General features: G+C 44.1%; 1 long non-coding RNA gene across 2 annotated transcripts in view; it reads left to right on the top strand.

Moving 5' to 3' along the window:
- Window positions 1-16,980, top strand: part of LOC138472550 (uncharacterized) — a 237,281-nt gene that overhangs the window by 106,237 nt on the left and 114,064 nt on the right. The window contains exon 5 of one of the 2 annotated variants that reach the window (XR_011268639.1): window positions 9,694-9,786. The exons of the other annotated variant lie outside the window; for it this stretch is intronic. This is a non-coding gene — a long non-coding RNA (uncharacterized lncRNA). The remainder of the gene's footprint in view (window positions 1-9,693; window positions 9,787-16,980) is intronic. 2 annotated transcript variants of the gene reach the window in all.

The following is a 16,980-nucleotide window of genomic DNA, read 5'->3' as shown; positions in this document are numbered from 1 at the left end:
CTGAATGTACTTGGGAAAATGTCCCCTTGAGGTCCACTTTGGATTGTGTTTTCTTATCTGAACCTCTATTTTGGAAATGTGATGGCTTTAGAGCAAAACCACTAAAATCTAGTGACCATCACATGTTAGTTCTAACTATGCAGAAATGTGTAAATGACACCCAAAGCAATAATTGTAAAGTTGCAGTAGAGGTTAACTTAGGGAATCATGCATTAGTGTGGAAGCCATCACTATTGCATCGATTCAATGAAAGTATCTTTTATGTGGGATCAAAGTACGAATGTGACCTGGATACTGCAGCCACTTACGATAAAGTGACCCAACAGGCCTTGGGGAGAATGGCAAGAAGGCAAAAAAGAAGCAAGGGTATAGACATAAATATGCTTCTATGTTGGCAGACCGAAAGAGGGAACTCAATAAAGCGTTGAGACAGTTAAAAAAAGGTCCATCCGACTACGAAGAAAGAACGAGATTACTGAAACTCAAGCATGAAACCTGGGTATGGGGTCACCTGTTCTTGCTCTATCTAAATGATTCAGAGGCAACTTTGTACACACTCACTTGTAAAAACTCAGCCTCCTTTTGGCAACTGGTTAAAGATCCAATGCATCAGTGTTCCCTGCAAAGCCAAACTATCCCGTCAGCTGAGTGAGAATCCCATTTTGGTACCTTTTATCGTTCAAGTGAGGAGATGCAGGAAATGCCTGCTTCTAACAGACCCGCAGACAATTAGAGTAGCCATTAAGAAAAACAACACTTCAAATGCCCCGGCCCTGCATGGCCTAGCAAATGCTACACTTAAGTCTAACCCCAACCTCTTGGCAGCCATTTTACACGTCCTATTTTTGGAATTTGTTAGGATGAAAATCTTACCGCCCTCTTGGAAAAAGGCCAATATTGTTGTAGTCTACAAGAAGGGAAACAGTGCTATTCCGTCCAATTATCACTCTGTTTCCCTTCTAGATGCTTCTAGTAAAATCTTCGGGGCTATCATTTTGGAAAAACTGCAAGAGTGGGCATATAATAATAATATAATTGATACATTTCAATTAGGTTTCCGAAAGGAGTTGAGTACTGCCCACAATTGCCTCATTATCATCCTCCTGCAGACCCAAGTCAAACAACAAAAAAGGCTGATTTACCATGTCTTTCTTGATATCTCACAGGCTTTTGACCGAGTTAACTGGCAACGCCTTTGGGAAAGCTCAGGGAGATAGAATGCCCAGTTATTTTGGTGGACATCCTGATGGCTTTACATACAGATACCAAGGTGAGGGTGCGCTTGGACCAAAAAGGAAACTATACAAGGTGGGTGCCCAAACATTGTGGGCTACGGCAGGGATGCTTGTTGGCTCCTTTTCTACATAGTTTGTATACTTGTGACTTGGGAAAGACCTTCAAGCAGATAAGAAATGTCCCTGCAAAGCTGGGGAGCTTATCAATGGATTACTTGGCGTATGCCGATGATATTGTTTTGTTCGATCTGACACCTATAGGCCGTCAAAGAGCCTTAACTGCGACCAATAAATATTTTGCAACACTAGATCTGCAACTAAATGTTATAAAATGAAAAACATTTTTTTTTTAATTATGGCAAGAAAAACAAGCCTAAATTCAATTGATCCATTGCAAAAGATTGCCTGGAAATAGTTAAATCTTTCAAATATCTAGGGGTTGAAAATATTCAAATTCAAAGAGAACAAAACAAAACTATTATGATCGCATGGTGAAGAAATCTAAATGCAATGCCTCAGAAACTTTGGTGTTTGAAAGGAAGTTTGGTAGATTTTCAACAATCCCAATGATCAAATACTATCACCAAAAAGTGGTCCAACGTCTCTTGTATGGAGTCGAATGGGGTCTTCTGTCAGACAGCTGGCGTAGAATAGAGTCATTTATATGGAAAAGGCTGCTTGCCCTTCCTAGGGGGACACAGATAGCAGTAATCATTCACGAGGTGGGCTTAGTTTCACTGCAAGCGCGGTCAGACTGGATCTTCTGCTACCCCCTCTATAGTTATTGCGGAAAAGCACTGTGCGTAACTCTGCTAGTATACTATTCAGTGTCTTAACAGAGGGATTCCATTTAGGTACAAAATTGTTGGCTGATTATGACCTGAACCTTGATAAATTGGTAGCGGCTCATGTCGATAAAAAGAAAAATGTGTTTGAGCTTGACTGTGTAAGACTAAGCTCTGGGGTATCAACTATTTTATAATGTTAAATATGAAATTAGAGCATTTAATGATATGTCCTTTCATCTGAAACAGCACCCATAAAGAAACATTGTTCTGACATGTTATGCTTTAAATTGAATGTAATCTCTACTAGGGAAGTTACAGGTTTGAGACAGGGAATTTAACGATCATTGAGGTTATGTAGGTATTGCTCCAAAGACGTTGCCATCTTTTATTGGAATGCCCTAAAACCCGCTATAAGCTCTTGTGCCGCTTTGTTCCTGATATAGCGCTAATAAATACTGATGGGTTTGGGGAAAGTTCTTGAACAGCTATGAATTACCTTTGGATGTGTTAATGTTAATGTTAGAGGACATGTGTACCGTGCACTATCACCACCGGAGTGGTCCCCTGGCGCACTGGCGGCTCTGAAAGAGGAAGGGAGGATCAGTTAGTGGGAGAAAGCAGGAAAGGTGCAAGAGAGCAGTGATGTGCTGTTGGCGGCCTCAGCCCGGCTGGTCCGTTGGCTGGGCCTGGGGTGTTTGCGGCCGGTAGTCGTTGTGTACTGTTGTGGAAGTCTATGTGTGGTTTTTGTTTTGTTGCAATGTAGTGAAGTTTGTGCGGTTTGTTGTGCTGTAGGTTTGTGGTTGTGTTTGGTTTGGAGTTTGAGAGGTGTGTGCAGAGGGGGGAAATTGTTAGTGGAATTGGTTAGTTGGCATCTCTATCCTGAATTGAGGCCCTGGGCTTGCGTAGTCTCTCCTGATGCGCCTCTGACCTGATCTGGGCCCATCTTGCATTCAAGGTCCCTTTCACATCTGTCCCCCACCTCCACCAGCCTCCCTCACAACCCCACCTATCCTCCCTTCCAACTCCTGTGGCCAGTGCACCTGCCAATGTCCACCACTCAGCTAGTGTGGTGATTGTTAGTATCTCAACAATTCAATTGACACTTTGGTACCTCGTGGCAACTAAGGGGGGCTGAAGTTGTTGGTGGGATTGGCTGGGGTAGTTGACTCCGTCTCCATGGGTGTCACCTGTGTTTCAGTCTATCCGGTGTCATCCGTCCCGGTACTGCAGGAGCTTTCCTGTCGGTTCTGGGGCTGTCAGTGTCCTTTCCAGTTTAGTCATTCTTTTTCTCTGTTGTTTCAGATTTCAGTTTGAGTCTGTGGTCTTGAAGAGCCAGGTTTTTAGTAATTTCCTGAATTTGTGATGATATTCAGTGTTTCTTATCTCTTTTGGGATGGTGTTCCAGGTTTTTGCGGCTAAGTGCTAGAAAGAGGTGCTTCCAAGTTTTTTCTTAAGGTATGGTTTTAGTTCCATGTGGATTTCGTTGCTGGATCGGAGGGGCCTCTTTGGTTTGTAGATTGTTATTTTCTTTTGAAGGAATTCTGCTCCTTGTCCACTGATTGCCTTGTGCGTTATGCACATGGTTTTGAAGGTGATGCAATGTTTTACTGGGAGCAAGTGTAGTGTTTTTAGGGCAGGAGTGATGTGGTCTCTTCTGGATAGTTTGAGGATTAGTCTGGCTGCCGCATATTGGATTCATTGTATTTTCTTCAGGAGGTATTCTGGTATTCCGAGGTAGAGGCTGTTTGCATAGTCGATTGTTGACATGATGAGGGCGACGATACTGAGTGTTTTGTGCGTGAATGAGAGGAAAGGTAGGATTCTTCTTGCCGTGTGGAGGAGGAAAAAACATTTCTTCACTGTTGCGTTTAGTTTAGTTTATTAGTTTAGTTTAGTTTATTATTTATAGAGCGCGCCAGACCCTGGGGCATCAGGGCGTTTATTTGTGGTTCTAAGGTTAGGGTGTTGTCCATCAGGACTCCCAGATTTTTTACTACCTTAGATGGTGTTGGTGCGGTTCCCATTTCCATTGGCCATGGGATGGCGGTTTCGTTCTCTTGGTCTTTGGATATGTTCATGATTTCGGTCTTTCCTGGGTTGATTTTCAGGTTGTTGACATTCATCCAGTTGAAGACTTCTTTCAGACAGTCAATTAGAGTTGAGTGATCCGCTTCAGTGTCTTTGATTTTGTAGATCATTTGAGTGTCATCTGTGTAGTTGTAGCAAGTAATGTTGTATTTTTTGAAGATTCTGATGTCCGGAGTCTGGTAAATGTTGAAATATAGTGGTGATAGTGAGGATCCTTGTGGCACTCCACAGTCGTCAACTCGTGAGGCTGATTTGAAGGGTTTAATCCATACGGTTTCTGTTCTGTCTGCTAGGAATGATTCAGTCCAGCGTAGTGCTGTGTCTGTTATGCCTATGCCTTCTAGTTTTTTGGTCAGGTTGTCATGGCTAACTGTGTCAAAGCATAGCTCTCAACCATTTGTGTTGCAAAGGCTGGTGAAACCACCCGATTTTGTTTTTGGCGGGTGAGACGCCCATTGGAATGGATGGGCGTGCAGGAGGCTTGGCGGGTGAGTCAGCCCTTTAAAAGGCGGGTGACACCCGCCAAAAGCGTGTGAGTTGAGAGCTATGGTCAAAGGCTGCGGAGAGGTCGATTTTAAGATTGTCCATTTTAAGATTGTTGGAAATCACTTTAGGCGAAATGGCAGATAATACCTGATGATTTGTAGTGTTTTAATGTTCTCTTTTATATGAATTGACACCATGGCCCTCATTACAACCCAGGCGCTAAACCATGGCGCTATTAGCACCATGGTTGGTGCCGGTATTGTAACAAGTCCACCATGGTGAAATGGGGAAATACCGCCCCATTCCAAGGTTGGCGGGACGGTATTTTCCCATTTCACCATGGCCCTTCCCCATTCCCATTTTCGCCCCATAGGGCTCAATGGGACTGGGGAAGGCGCTAAGTACGGTACTGCAAATTGCGGTACCGTAATTAGCACCCAGGTCCCTTTGCGGCACCCTACTTTAACGGCTGGTAAAACCAGCCGTTAAGGTCGGGTCCCGCAAAGGGACCTCGTAATCAGGCGTTAAGGGTTTAACGGCGCCAACACCTTTTACGGCGCCGTTAAACCCTTAACGCCAGGGACGTAATGACCCCCCATGAGTGTAATGTTATGATACATTTAAATTTAAATGATTTATGGATTTTAAAAGTTTTAAAGGTCGTAAACATGTACTGATATTATGAATTGTAATGCAATTACTTTATTAAAAAAGGTGTTTCTTTTCAAAGGTTTGAATTAACCAAAATGCTAATAAGTAAATAAATGTGACATTGTAGCGGAACCAGAATCGGAAAGGTACAGTAACAATATAGTACTGGGTGAGAAAACTTGCTACAAAAAAGACACAATGCAGATGTTGTGGATGGTGGCATGTTTTAAGTGTCCCCGACACTGAACACATATTTCAAAAGTGGGTCTCACCTTCTTCCTGGGTTAATTCCCAGGTGACCCTTCTGGTTTTTCTGTGCCCTGGGTTAGTCACCAGGTGACGTTTCTCGAATGTCTGTGGCCTGACTAGTTCCCGGATAACCTTTTGATATGATGTGACATGGCATTTATTTATGCGCCTATACACAAGTGTATCAAGTCGCGACAAGGCAAGCGAGGGGAGGGGGAACATAGGGAAGACAGAGACAACGATTTTACTAGGCCAGGTGACATTGAGATTGCGCAAGTGCAGGGGAGAGGGAAGGGGAAAAAAGCGAGGGGAAAGGGGGACGGGGCAGTGCAGTATATAGGATAAACAGTAAAATAAATAAAAAATGCGGCCAACTGGTGGCAAGTGCAAGGGTAAATGCAGACATCAGGTGTCAAGTGCTGTTAGGGGGCTGTAAGGATACAGAAACAGCCCCTGAGTGCAAGGATTGCCAGGGGGGCAGTGCAGGTGTGCAACTGGCAGGGAGGGGACCTGGGCCCGAGATCAGAGGGTAGGCAGGTGACCAGTGCAGTTTCAGCCAGGAGCTCAGCAGGGGAGAGGAGGAGAGAAAGCAGAAGCAAAGAGGAAGGTCTTGAGGTGCTTCCGGAATCGGAGATGGTTCTCCTCAAGTTCCAGAGAGGCAGGGAGGCTGTTCCAGAGGGAGGCCCTAGCCGAAGAAAGAGATCTACCACCAACTCATTGCTTGGAGAAGCGACTGACCCTGAGGGAGTTGGAGGCGGATGAGCGAAGAGCTTGAGAAGGAAGATATTTAGGAAGAGAGAGTTGAAGGTATTGAGGCCCCAGGCCTCAGAAGGCCTTTTGGACAATGAAGAGGGTTTTTAACTTGATCCTCACAGCCACTGGAAGCCAGAGCAGAGATTTCAGTCCTGGAGTGATACAATCCCTGGGCTTGAGGAGGTCCTGTTTTGGATGAGTTGCAGAGGGTAGAGTGTAGAGGCAGGCAGATTTAGAAAGAGGCTGTTGCAGTAGTCCAGCCTGGAGAGCACCAGAGCTCTGGAGACAGTGAGCTTCTGGGGGAAGGAGAGGAAAGGAAGAATACCTCTGAGGAGGTGCAGCTGGTAGTGTGACTTCTTAGAGACGTCAGAGATGTGAGGAGAGAAGGAGAGTGGAGAGTCGAAGATGACGCAGAGTTTTTAGCCTTAGAGGTGGGAACAGGAAGAGGGCCAAGAGAGGCCAGTCAGAGAGTGACAGGAAAGGAGGGAGCGAGTGGGCCGATGAGGAGAATCTCAGTCTTACTGGCATTAAGGCAGAGATCAATGGTGGTACACCACTCTTGGATAGCAGACAGTCAGAAATGAGAAAAGGAGAAGAGGTGGCTGAAGGGAGCCTGAAAATGAGCCTATTATCATCCACATAGCACTAAAAGTTGGGGCAGAGAGCAGCAATGCGGTGGGCAAAAAGTGCTAGGAATTGGTTGAACAGCCAGGGAGAGAGGTTAGGCCCCTGGGGAACCTCACAGGTAGAGATAGACATAGAGGAGAGAAAGGACCCAAGTTGGACCTGGGAGGGTCGATCGGTGAGAGAAAGAAGTCAGCCAAGCCAGGGCCTGATCAGTGATACCCAGGTTATCATGGAGACGCTTCAGCAGGATGGCATGGTTGATCGTGTCAAAGGCAGAGGAGAGATCAAGTAAGATGAGGACACAGGGGGTGTTGGAATCGAGGTTGGAGAGCAGGTCTTCACAGATGTTCAGGAAATCAGTTTCCATGCTTCTGGCAGCTCTTAAGCCAGACCAATGGTAATGGAGACAACTAACAGATTCAGGGCCTCATCACTAGTTGGGCTGTATTCCTGCTGTAATTCTGCTGACTGTAATAGCCCTAGCACCGACCGGTCCGGTGGTATTACCACGGATTCGGCCTTACCGGTAAAAAACCCCATTCCTGATTGGGTCCATTGGATCCAATGGGGAACTTTTGGTGCTAATACTGCGGGCTAATACAGCCGGCTGTAATACAGCTGGAAACAGGGATTTACACCACCAGAAAAAAGCTGGAGGTAAAACAGCCGATTTAGCGCCCAACTCGTGATAGGGCCAGCCCTTAAATCCAGCGGTAATACCGTTACCACCGCATTTAAGGGCTACAGCCCAACTCGTGATGAGGCCCTCAGTGTGAAGATTAGGCTAGGAGATGGCCAGCTTTTCCAGGAGTTTGCCCAGGAAAGGGGTGATGGAGATTGGGCAATAGTTAACTGGGCAGGACGGGTTGGTAGAGGGTTTATTAAGAAGAGGGTGCACAAGGGAGTGCTTCAGAGGGGAAGGGAAGAATCTAGTGGCGAAGGAGTGGTTGCAGAAGTCAGCCAGAGCAGGAGCCAGGGTGTCAATGTGGTCATTGAGGTTTTGGAGGAACAGTGGTGTACCTGTTTTGACAAGACTTTCATAGATCGGACTTGTCTAGAAACCTCGTCTGGGGGGAAAAGGGGAAAGGCAGAGAAGGAGGGAGGCGAGGTGGCCGAAGAAGGGCCAGAGGAAGAGCAGGGAGTAGAGGGAGGAGGGGGAGAGGAAGAGGAAGAGAGAAAGGACAGGATGTCCTGAGTTTTAGAGATGAAATGAGAAGCCAGGGCTGTTCAGAGAGCCTGGGAGGGGACAGGAGAGCTAGAGACTGCAGCAGGATTGGCCAGCTCCTTGCAGATTTTATAGAGTTTGGCCGAGTTGTTAGATCCTGTAGAGACGCAGGCTTGGATGTGGGCTCTCTTCTTGGTGCGGACAGAGAGCCGGTATTGCCTCTGGAGCAGGCGGCAGGCCAGTTTGTCAGAGGATGCACTGGAAGCACACTATTTCCTCTCAGCCACCCTGCACTTGTGTTAAGGGTGACAAGGTCTGAATCGTACCAAGAGTTGCACTTTGCTTTGGGCTTCAGGCGGATCCTCATGACAGGGGCAAGAACATCGAGAGTATCAGATATAGCATAGTGGAGCATGGAAAGGGCTGTGTCAGGGTGTGAGTCAGCTAATGGGGGTAGGTTGGTGATAAAGTGGAGGCGAAAGCCTCAACTGACACACGCTTCATGGGTCGGATAACCGAGAAGGGTGGTGGCAATGCTGAAGGTGGCTTGGCCTGAGGGGTAGAGAGGTTGAGCTGGGAGGAAAGGAGAAAGTGATCACTCTAGGAGAGGGGAGTGGTGAGAGGGATAGAAAGGGGAAGGTCGGAAGAGATCAGAACATCCAGAGTGTGCCCTGCAGAGTGAGTCAGGTCTGAGGTGAGAATAGAGAGTGAGAGAGAGTTGCAGAGGTTGTGAAATAGTCCAGAGGAAGGACAGGAAGCATTCTAGGGCAGTTTCCCTTTCTCCTTGATAGGGGTTTTCATCCTTTCTTTCTTCACCTTCTCCTAGGGCAGTTTCCCTTTCTCCTTGATCAGGGTCTTCGTCCTTTCTTTCTTCACCTAAAGGGGCTTCCCTTTCTCCTTTATCGGGGTCTTTGTCCTTTTTTGCATCGCCTTCACCTGGGGCAGTTTCCATTTCTCCTTGATCAGGGCCTTCGTCCTGTCTTTCTTCACCTTCTCCTAGGGTAGTTTCACTTTCTCCTTGATCAGGGTCTTCGTCCTTTCTTTCTCCGCCTTCTGCTTGAGCACTTCCTTTTCCCCCTTGATCAGGATCACAGCTCTCTCGTTCTCTTCCCTCTCTTTGGATGCTTTGTCTTTATCCGTGGCAGGGCCTTTGCTCTCTCGTTCTCTACCCTCTCCTTGGTTGTTTTGTCTTTCTCCTTGGACAGAGTCTGCACCCCTTTTTACTATGCCATCTTCTTGGGTGCTTTCTTTTTTCCTTGGTCAGGGTCTCTGACCTTGCTTTGTCTTCCCACTGCTTGAGAATGTTCTCTTTCTCTGGGATCAGGGGCTCTGTTGTTCTGTACTCCACCGTATGTGCCCTATGTTCTGTATGTCCCCATCTGACCTTGCTTCCCTTCTATCTCTTTTATGATTCTTTCCTAATTATTGCTAAAAACAGTAATATTCTAATGTTACTGCTACATTTTCCTTCTCCCTCATCATCTTCTTAAGCTGCTTAATTGCTTTGTGTCCGCAAACTTCTTTCTTCTTCTGTTTTCTTACTGACTTTGCTGACTATTCACGTCCTTTTCTTTTTCTTCTTGGCATTTCGACTAACATATTGTTTCTTCCATCTCTCCTTACATCTTCATGGCTACTCTTACACTTCAAGGAACAGCAAAAGAAAAATGTCTCAGGAGGATAGCTCAGCAGCAACGTGATTGCCTTGCAAGCAAGACGACCCGGAGCAACACAGGTTCAATCCGTGGGTATTAAGCGAGTTATAAATTACCTATCATATCATATCTAGAAACTTCTCTCCAACTCGGACATGACTGGTTTGCTCCCTCGTGCTCTTTCTACTGCTGCTCCATCTGATACTCTTATTCCTGCTGTCTTCCCTTTGTACAACCCTTTTTTAGATCTCATTTTAATATCCCTTTACTGACTGTCATTTCCTTCTGGCTGTAAGCATGCTACGATTACCATACTCAAAAAAGCCAGTCTTGATTATTCTCTTCCATCTAATTTTCAGCATGTTTCTCTACTCCCATTCCTTTCTAAAATACTAGAGAAGGCTGATTACTCTCAAATTTCTACCCGTCATGATGACCAGTCTCTTCCACCCCTTTATCAACTGGATTATCACCAGAGTCATTCAACTGAAACTGCTCTTTTGCATCTTAGTAACTCCTTACTTTCTGCTTGCTACTCTAACATCTCTTCTATTTTTGTTTTTCATGAGGTTTCTGCTGCATTCAATACTGCTGATTACTCTATGCTTCTGTCTGTCAATGGTTTCACTCTTATCTCAAACAGCACCTATTTCATCTGATGGGCTGGCGAGCAATCATATCCTATTTTGTCTCAGTTTTGAGTACCAAAAAGACTCTGTATTGGGTCCTTTATTTTTCTCTCGATACTATTCCTCTGCCTATTATTATTTCTTTCTTCAATCTCTTCTGTGATTTCTATGCTGATGATTAACTGATCTTTTTATTTTTTTCTTCTTTCTCAGACTCTCCTAATTTTACTCTTTCTGTCTGTGTTCTTGCTGTCTATTCCAGGATGGCTGAATATTCTCTTCAGCTTAACTCTGTTTAAACTGAGGTTATCTTCTTCCATGCCTCAATTAGTCTGCCTTCAACTCTTCCCTCTTTTCTCTCTTCCCCTCCTTAGCAATTACCTTTCCTTCGTCGGCATGTAACTTTGGCCTTCACCTTTTCAATCTACATAAAGTCCTTGTCTTTCATTCTGGACTGCTAAACCTTTTACTTTATCTCTAACTTAAAAACATATGCTTAGGCTCAAGTCCTGCCCCAGCACTCAGGTATCAGTGTTGGTTATGTGGCTGAGATACTTAGAAAAAGAAAAAAACGTTACGACTGCAGTTGAGTTTAGTGCTGATAAATTTAATAATTTAATGACAGGTTAATAGTAAACTTAGTGCTTACGTTAGACTGAATGACATTCATTCAGAGTCTAAGTTTGTAGTATTCAAAGTAGTTCTTGCCACTCAAAGTTTTTAGTGAGCTCAAGGTGTTGATTAAAGCCCAATGTGTAGTGGTCCTTGTGGTTACTCATGAATGTTTTAAATTGCCCCTGTTGGGGTTGTCCTTCCCCAATTGGTCCAGTAATATAACTTGTTAAAGTTGCCTCAGTTAGGGTTATCTTTGTTCAGTGAAAACAAATGGTAGTCTGCTACTGTTGATGGCTGTATCCTCTTTGGTGTTGTTGACTATATCCTCTTTGGTCTCCTTATTGGAGTTGCCTTTATCCCTCTGTAGCCCACTACACGTGTTTCACCACACTTGCGTGATTCATCAGGAGAGATTGTACAGTAGATTCAAAAAATGCTCAAAATAGCTTGTGCTATTGTAGCTTGTGATTGTGAAGATTCCTGTTTCATGTATCTAAAGAAAGGGTTATATATGGTGCATGTATAAGAACCTGAACATGGGCAAATTGGTGGTTAATCATTTCATATTTTGAAATAGTGGTGAAGGGAAAGGAAGGGTAAGGGTTAAGAAATGTTAGCCAGACTCACCCACAGGTCTTCGTGGGTAGTTGTGTGAAGAGGAAAGGTTAGGATTCCCATGGTAAGGCAGTGTATCCTATAGAGTCAGAAATAAAAGCATGTATGTAGTGTCTATAGCGTTTGTTTAAAGTCTAAAAAATTTTTATGTTCATGGCGTGACCTAGTTCCTTACCTTTTGAGGGTTGCAGTGCAGGGTTTGCAGTGTTGTTTGAGTAAATCCAAATGAGTCTGATTCTGATGGATACAGCGGTTTGGGCAATGCCAGTAGATATAGAGGCTGTGAGTGATGTCATTACATGCGTGATGTATGCGCGGTGACATCATAGGCGTAACGTGATGATGTCACCGGGAATTGCGCTTATGTCGGCCAAAATGGAATATGCCAAACAGAGCGGTGAATGGCATAATGGCCAGAACTGAAGAAAAGGTGTGGTTATGCAAAATCTTGCTAATGTGCACATCTGGTTTGCGGTGAATGACAGGTTATTTATGTGAAACAATAGTTTGAGTACAATGGACAAATAGTAAATAAATGCCATATACAGAGTGTGGTATCATAGATGTGAGGTCATGAAAAAAGGGGGTGGTGGGTTCCATGCAAGTATTATGGTCGGCCTCATCTAAGATACGTAATGACTGGGTACAAGTTTGAATAGATTATGAGAAATTGTGTAGTTCATTATCCTGATTTAACCCAGTTAAACACAAATTCATGGAATGTATCCAAAACGCTTCTCTCTGTCATAAGCGCTGTTCTTTGTGGCCTCCTTTTGGTGATTGTTTTATTCTTTCCAGCCCTACACATTTTTAAAGTGCTGGGTTGCCATCGGGATGTTCTTCTACGAAGTGTGCTGCCAGTGCTGCTTTGTTTCTGACACTTCTGAAATGTTCCAAAATCCTGGTTCAAATTTGTGTATGTGTCATGATGCCTACCCCCGGAGCACCAGGCCAGGCCCAGCACCCCCGGGAGCAGGCATCACGCCCCCGGGTAAAAGCCCAGCGGCCCTTTATAGGGGCTCTTTGGACTCTGTCCTGGCGCCGTTGGCGCCAGGCTCATGTTGGGCATCAAACCTGGCGCCATAGGTGCCAGGCTCATAAGGGGAAGTGTTTGGTGCACTTACCTGAAGCAGACCATGCTGCACACTCACCTGATGCAGACCATGCTGCATGAAGAACCAAGCAAATGAGGCTTAGGAGGGACTATTTTTCTGAAGGAACTATTTTGTTACTTGGGTGGGACTGTGGAAGAATACTCACCTGGAACTTCTTCCAAAGCTATTTAAGCCACGCCCGGACAGCCACACGTGCTTCGCGTTGTTCTGCATCCCAGCAGCTGAACGCTCACCGTGTCTGCTCCTGTACCTGGACTCCAGCCACGCCTGCCTCGAACCTGGAACACCTGTAAGGGAATAAGAGAAGAGAAAGGTGAAAACCAAGAACTTATTCAACCTTCTTACCTGCATCCGGAATCTTCACGCCAGCATTCCTGAAGGAAGACTTCCATTTAAAAGCACCGCGTTGCTCGCTGCAGCGCCGCGCTTCACTCACCTGTTCCCGAGACGCCGCCCGGCTCCATCGCGGCTCTCAGCACCGGTCGCCACATCTCTGCACCTAGGGGAGAGAAGAAGAGACAAAAGGTGAGCAAGGGAACACAAGAGGAAAGCCGAATTTTCAGCCATATTACTTACCGGCTTTTCTTGGTGAACCATTCCACATCTCGGGTCGGCGCCACATCTTTGGCAGGTACCGCACCCCGGCCCCTATGGGGAAAGGACAAAAGACATTACTGGGGAATTATAAAGACATTTAGAGGGGTCGCCCTCATCACTAACTCACCTGATTTTACTACCGGCAATTTAACCCCTCAACGCATCGCCTTTGTTCTGCAACTGAAATAAAAGACAGAAAAGACAACATAAAAGGAGGCTCACACTTGAACTTTTGCATCTTCATACTTACGGCGTATCGCTCAGAAAAGTCAAGTGGATGTGCCAGCGCCATTCTGAAAACCAGTGAAGTAACTGGACGAACGCGCGCCCCTGCACCAGAAGCAGGATGGAGAGTTCATCCTTCCAAACCATAAGGTGAGCTAAAAGCGGGGGTTTTGGAGGAATCAGAGAAGAACGAAGGGGGAAAGGGGGAACAAGCACACTATTCAGCAGACAGTTAATCCCCTTTCTCATCTGCAGAAGGATATTCCTACGGGCCCGACAAGCAAGATTTGGGGGTCCTGTTCAATCGGTGGTCCGAATTCTGCGCATCACGCTTGAAGAGACCACAGCAACCCAGACCAGACCAGCGCCTCCGAGGGAGCCAGGTGAGCTTTACAGTATGGTACTGCCTATGTACCAGTTCTCACAGATGCATTGTATGCCGTATATGACATATTAGTATTGCAATTGATAAAATGTCGGATTTTATTCCTCCTGCCATTGAGTAATTTGATGTCTTTGAGATTGTCCATCATGTTGGGACAGATCTTAAAATGTCCACATTTGTAGTTTCCTTTGGTATCTGGATGGTTCCAAGATGCTTCTAAGGTTGTGGGCTTGACAGTCTTTCTTATGTAGCTTGGACCTAATTGATTTTTGATTGTTTTGGCTTTTCGAAATTGATTGATGGTTTGGGGTTTATGTCGTTTTTAAGGTGATGGTCTAATTGTAGAATGTTCCAATGTTTGTCCAATATTTTTCTCAGGGTTGTGGCATTCGAACTGTAAGTGGTGATGAATCTCATGGTTCTAGTATTGGTTCTTGTTGGAGGGCCCTTGTTCTTGAGAATGTCAGACCTATGTTTCAATTTGGCTCTTGTTTCAGCTTTATTGAGAAGTTTGTTGCTGTAGCCTCTTTCTTTAAATTGTGTCCTTCTGTAGAATTGTTGTTGTTCATATTCTGAAGTATCACTACAGTGCCTCTTAATTCTGAGTAATTCTCCATAGCAGGGGTGTTGCTAGGGGGGGCTAAGGGGGCTATAGCCCCTGATCTTTCGGTTGTAGCCCCAGATAGAATCTCAGGAGCTACAGCCAAAAGACCAGCCAGCCCCGAGTCCCAACAGTTCCGGACATCAGCTTAGCCCCAGGTCTTTTCCAGACCTAGCAACTCCCCTGCTCCATAGCGTATGTTATGTACAATGTTTCTAAGGTTGTTACCAAGAGCATGTAGTGTGCTATTGCCAGGTGTCGGCTTCTTATACAGAGTGGTTTCTATGGTGTTGTTTACCTTCATTTCCAAATCCAGGAAGCAGATTCTCCCGGTGCTTTCATCAATTGTCAGTGTGATATTGTAATTGTTGGTGTTAAGATAGTTGATATAGCGGAGGAGAGATTCATGATTTCCATCACATATGATTAGAATGTGGTCTATGTTTCGGCCCTAGAAGATGATTTGGTTACTATCATTGAATGCTGGGTGTGTCCAAGCATGCTCAATTTCGAAATGCCCCATAAACTGATTAGGTAGGAGCACATTTTGCTGCCATAGCTGTTCCTTGAAAATACTGGTATGTTTGTTCATTGAAGCTGAAAATGTTATTGGTGACTGTAAATTTCAACATTGATGAGATCATTTTGTTCTGTTGATAATATGAGACAGATCTTGATTTGAGGAAATAGTTGGTGGTGTCTATTACCTTCTGGTGCTTGATGCTAGTGTATAGCAATGTGACATCCAGAGTCACAAATCTGTAAGTCTCAAGCCAAGAGATTTAGTCTAGTTGTTGTAATATATGGGTGGTGTCTCTGATATAGGAGGCCAAGCCTGATGCCAATGGTTGTAACTGGGTGTCAATGTAGGCAGATATTTTCTCAATCAAAGATCCAATGCCGCTCACAATGTGAATGCATGGTGGACATTTCTTAAAGGTCTTGTGGATCTTCGGGATAAAGTAAATTGTAGCCATACTTGGGTACGGTGTGTTCAAATAGATGTACTCATCTTCATTCAAAACACCTTTGTCACACCAATCTTTGCTCATGGATCTCCATTGTTTTTTCAACTCTGGAAGTGGGTTGTGGGATAGTTTTTCTAACATTCTTTGCCATTGGGTTGATGAAGTGCTTCTTTGATGTAATCAAACCGATTCATGATTAATATTTTGCCTCCTATGCCTGCTGCTTTAACTATGTAGTTTTCATTTTTTTCTACATTTCAGAGTTCCATTCTTTCTTTCCATGTGAGGTAATAGTACATTTTTGGTTTGTGGTTAGATAGATACATTTCCCTCATGTCTTCTGTAGAGGAGCAGCTGTATACATCTACAGGAGACGTGCCCTCCTTCCTCCCATATGTTGGAGACATGAAACTGTTCCGTATTTGGCACCAGCCGTTCTGTCAATACCACAGCCTGTGTTCGGAAGACAATACCCATTAGAACAACCTTACCGAATGTATCCCCAAAATGATGAGAACCTAAGGGAGGAACTCCCTGAAGGAATATGAGAAAGAGCAAAGAAAAGAAGTTGGTAATGCCATAAAAGTATGTATGACGTCCCGAGATATTGACTGAAGAGAAATGTATAGATTCTAAAGAAACTAATGACAAAGTAAAGAATCAAGTGAGATTTTAAATACAAAAGTGCTGCAGAAATTCAACCATTCAATAAATGTACAGACGTTGAAATGCAAGGTATATTGAGTTATCATAGAAGCTGGCTATACGTAGTGAATAGAACGCAGGCAAAGCCGCCATTATATAGAAGCTGGATCAGAGAAGTAATTAGAATCATTTATTCAAAAACTGAATCTAAATGATTTTGGTATTTCCTTTACAGGTAACTCCAGCAACCAAAAAATAGATTTTCTAGATCTAACTATTTATGTATCTAGCCAGAAGCTACTTGCAAGAACATACAGAAAACCCACAGAAGTTAACTCTACTATTCTAGCAACTAGCTCTCATCAGAGATCAGTGATACATAATATTCCACCTTGCGAGGTCATCAGAGCTAGACGCAACTGTGTAGAAACCGAAGCTTTTGAGGAGGAATGTAAACTACTTACAGACAGATTTTGAGTAAGAAGGTATCCGTTAACCACCATTCAGAAAGTAACCAACAAGGCATGAACAATGCCTAGAAGTGAAACTTTGAAACAGAAAAACAAACAGACCAGTTCCGATACTCATAGCATTAACTTTATAACAAAGTACTGTGAGAATCTCCATGAAATCAAGAAAGTACTTAATAATTATTATTTGTTTTATTTGTTTAGTTTCATAAAAACTTTACTAAATATTCACTTTTACATTGTCTTACAACAGTTGTGATCACAATAGTTCAATATTTAAATCACACAATTCAAATTCAACTTAATTATTGAAATGCACAAAAGATTTATGAAAGGTTTCATTTATCAATTCTTATTTCTTTTAAAAAAATGTAAATATACAAAATATACTGGATACTACTTACTTGAGACCAATTAT

This window comes from Ambystoma mexicanum, chromosome 8 (genome assembly GCF_040938575.1).
Source record: "Ambystoma mexicanum isolate Mex_15411 chromosome 8, UKY_AmexF1_1, whole genome shotgun sequence".
In the NCBI taxonomy this organism is placed as follows: Eukaryota; Metazoa; Chordata; class Amphibia; order Caudata; family Ambystomatidae; genus Ambystoma; species Ambystoma mexicanum.
Note: the sequence above shows the minus strand (reverse complement) of the source record. Positions and strands in the feature narration are given on the sequence as shown.